Here is a 4301-nt window from a genome sequence, read left to right on the forward strand (position 1 = left end):
ACCAATGAAATACTAAAAAAACAAGACCCGGGTTTGCATCCCTTTATGCTAACTCTTCTCAATTGCTATTATTCTTCACACAGTCTTAACTTTATGGTATGAGACGCTTTTTACAGATGTTTATTTTTTTCATGTCTTTTACACCTGTTTTATGCTTTATTACTGTTATATGGAACATGCCAGTTTACATGAAATGCAAAAGAAGATTATTAATTTTACTCTAATTTTTCTGTACTCCTGGGCCCTCAGGAAAGCAACCCTGTAGTAACAGACACTCTCTAAGAGCAGAGTAGAGCCTATGTGTACCAAGGCATCCCAGTTCATGTGTAAGGAAGAAATCAGGGATGCTGCTTCATTCACCTCCCTACAAAAAATGTTTTGTGGTGCTCTTTCACATGTAGCTGCTGCTGTTCAGTTTGTCTTCTATATGCCAGTGTAGGTTTTTTGTTTGTTTTAAATAAAATGCCTAATGTCAGTTGGTTCTTCCTACAGGACAAATGTCTCTCATTACAAAGAAATTACTTTTCCCACACTCCAGCTGTTTCAAGAGTAGTTGATGGCTTTTACTTTCAGATGCATCATGCAAAGACCCAATAAAAGGAGCTGTTAGGTGTAAAGAGCTGTTTTTTTAATAACACTTTTTATTACAATGGTATTGTTGCTTTGTCAAGTCTAGACCAACTTTTCTGTTGTTCTACCCACCCTGGCTAACCGATTTTTTTGTTATATTGCTCTGCTAGTCAACATCCTTATCTGTCACAAGGTTTTCTACAGCATGAATCATGCAGAACCCCAAGGGCCCTCTGTGTAACTGGGATTTTCTAGCTTTTCAAGTGGGAATGCTGAAAGATGAAGGAGGATTTTGCAGCATACCTGAAAATTAATCACAGTTTTTATAATTTTGATTTCCTTCAGGATCTCACTGGCAACCTTGAACTGAAAACACCTCTCTGTGACTCCCTGTTTTGGTGACTTGCTGAGATTTGTTTCAGCAGCAAGCAGCTGCCTGGGTGGCAGGAGCTGAGTGGGTGTCTGTGCCCTGGACCTGAAGCTTTTCTGCCTGACTTCTAGGGTGGGTGTTGCTCTGTACCTTCAATATCTTAATACCACATTTTTGGTAGTGCTGAGGGTCTGCTGTTTGCAGCCCTGCAGCCTGCATTTTACTCACAGCTCAGCAACCTCTCACCAAAGCTGTTGTGGCAGCATATTTCAGAGCTTCTGAAGCAGTGGTTTTCCCTTGTTAGTCTCATGCTTTTGTTATTTTTCATGCTCTTTTCATGGCGTTGCACCTTCAAACCCAGATACTGTTATGACAGTTTTTCACAGGAAACAACTACCACTGGTGTGACACTGCCACATTATTTCCCCTCTTCCTTACCTTTCATTTTGTGAATTTTTAGTTTATATTAAAGAAAACCAAAAAATAGTTTGTAATGAAGTAGATAGAAGTAATTTGAATACTCAGTAAATATTGTCCAATAATATACATGCAATGCTTGCACCTAATGGGCATATACCCGTCAGCACTAAGAGTCTCATGAATGGAAACAAGTAGTAGTAGGGTATTCAAGTGGGTTTCGATGACGTGTGTGTAGCTGTAGGGAAATAACACATTCATCATTGCTGCCACCTGATGCACTCAATAAGAGACTCAGAGAAAGATGCTCATCTGGGTCCCCATCACTGCTTTTTCTGGCCAGTCACTTGGAGAGTTTTTACTTCCCCCCTCGCTCTCTCCTGTGGTTTTTTTTTTTTCATTTTGTTTTGTTTCTTCCTAAGGTAACTTTCAGCATTAAATTGGATGTAAGCCATCAACTGCAGACCCTGCAAATAAAACTGCATGTGCACCTCTCTGAAGATCCTTTGTGCATCATGGGGAACCTACAGTCTTCTACCATCCTGCAGCAACACTGTGATGCCCCTAAAAATAGCCCACTTGCTCCCAATTGTATGTCATAACATGACTCCCTGGTCTCTCTTTTGACATATATTATATATATAGAGAATACATATGTGTATAAAAGGTAGTTTTGAGTTCAAACTGAAAATGGCTTCATTGAGGAATTTTACTCCTTAAGCTACTTCAGTAAACAAAAGGTGCTGTTTTAATCCAAATGACTACAAAGTGTCATATAAGCCAGTCTACAGGTAACGACTTGCTTTCTTCCTTGAACAGGAACTGGTGGGGACTTTAGCAAACTCCGTACATATAAATCAAAGAATGCTCACACCCAGAACTCACACAGAATTCAGTAGATTACTGGAAAGGTTAAAAAAACCCTTAATCAAATAGCAAATGGCAAAATTATATGACAAATAGGCATCCAAAGAACTCATTAAGAGCTAGTGCAAGAACCAGCATGTCTGTAATTCTGCTCTCCCTATTCACTCAAGACCAAATCACTTTGCAAGAGGACTGACACCTCTTGGAGAAGTAATTCCAAGTCAGTTTTTAGGTATTTTTAGTGTTTTTATAAAATGATCGCTCCTTTTTCCAAACACACAAGGGAGGAGTCTGATCTTTTCAAAGATGAACTGAAGCTTCACTATGAACAGATCTGTCTAACAGAGGCTTTGCCATCCTGTGGCTTGCATTACATGAAATCTGTTAAGAAAAGCTATTAAAGCCAGATATAAGAAGGGGAAAGAGGTTTGTGGCTAATGAATTATCCAATTTTATGTGAAATATTTAGGCTTATGGGCACTGTGGCTGCATGTGCAGGCATTCTGGCTGTATTTACACTGGTACCATGCTGCTGGCAGTACCCCGGACTGAACCCTGCCCCATCCCTGCTGTCCCAGTGCTGCCACACACCAGGGTGGCTGAGATCCCAGCTCCTTCTGTCAAGGACAAGCTTTCCCAGGCAGGACACAGCTGGCATATCTGGTCGTGCTCAGACCTTGCACCACCCTGCCAGAGCACGTCCTGCTTCAGTGCTGCTTCAGTGCCAAGGGATTCAAATTCATCTCACAACAGGTATGTGCCTGAAGAGCTTTTATGCTTGAGTAGCTGCTGTTCACAGCCACAGCCTGTCCTGGCTTGAATGTGTGTCATCACCCTTCCCGCATCTTGGCAGGAGCAGCCCAGATGTATAGACTGTCCTTTGGGGCACAGAGTATTGCAGCACACCATCAGATTTAGATGATACGTGGAGATAGAAAACCCAGACAAGGACAATCTTAACAAGAAACCCTGATTTTGCCCTGATGATTTCCACTTGTGTGTGGGTTGGGTGTACGGCTATCCAATGTCTCCTGCATATCCCACCTGGGCACACGGGGTAGCGTGCATCTCTCTTTGGAGGGGCACAGTGAGGTCTGTCGGGCCGTAGCCATCAAAGCTTCTTTTGACATTACCTGTCTCCTACTGAATTGCCCTGGGCTAGCTCCCCTTGTGTGCTCGCTGTCTGAGGATGCCAGGCTGCACACAGAGGCTTCTGTAGAGCTTTCTCAGGAGACTGCCTATGAGAGCTTTGCCTGCACCGTCTGTGAGTAAGGACAGCAGAGGTGTTAAGCCTGGCAGCAGAAGCAGAAATAAATGTGTGTGGCTTGACTACGTGTGCCTTGCATCCTGAGTCATTGTACTAGAGCTCCCAAATCCTGCCCTGCTCCTTCCTCACACCCAAGTATAAATCCCCAAGGATAGTCATCCCCCCTCTCCTGTAGCCTAGGCGAGTGGTCTGTAGTGTCTGGGGGTGCTCCCGAGTTGTGCTGCTTTTGTCTGAGGCTCGTAAGCTCCTTCTGTGGAAGAAAGCGTCCAGGCCTTTACTCCATGTCAGAAGAAGTCATCAGTGTGCTGGTGATTTGGCTGTGAAGTTTGAGTTCTCTCTCCTCTGTGACAGCAGGAAGCCACCTCAGTGAAAAAAAAAAAGGATCTGGTGTGCTGAGGCACAATATGAGCTAATGGGGATGGATTACGCACTTTCCAGCACTAAGTTACGTATTAAAATTTTACTCAGAAGCTGTACCCACTTTTTATCAATTATGTTAGTAGATGCTGGACAAGAGGCACATGACTCTTAGATATAGCTTGGACTAAATTTACTTTCAAACATTGACATTATAAAGTTCTTCAGAAACTGCATGATGGTAACAATCCATTCTTAAAACCAAGAAAGAAGAAATATACAATGACAAGTGGAAACGTGAAGGTTTGTATTCTTCATGTCAACATCTTTTCTGAGATAAAACCAAAACATGTAATAGCTGCTAGGATATAATGCACTTATTGACCAGGTCAGGAAAATTAGAGTTCTCAGGACTACCTGAGTAATCCAAAAATTGTTTTAGGCTGTCTGTTC

At 42.5% G+C, this 4301-nt stretch overlaps 1 long non-coding RNA gene across 1 annotated transcript; it reads left to right on the forward strand.

Annotated features, from left to right (window-relative positions):
- The first annotated feature begins 921 nt into the window (after window positions 1-921).
- LOC114012921 (uncharacterized) lies at window positions 922-2048 on the forward strand. The gene is made up of 2 exons (XR_003555691.2): window positions 922-1072; window positions 1780-2048. It is a non-coding gene; the product is annotated as an uncharacterized LOC114012921 (long non-coding RNA).
- Window positions 2049-4301: the final 2253 nt, after the last annotated feature.

Source organism: Falco peregrinus, chromosome 4 (genome assembly GCF_023634155.1).
Source record: "Falco peregrinus isolate bFalPer1 chromosome 4, bFalPer1.pri, whole genome shotgun sequence".
NCBI classification, from domain to species: domain Eukaryota; kingdom Metazoa; phylum Chordata; class Aves; order Falconiformes; family Falconidae; genus Falco; species Falco peregrinus.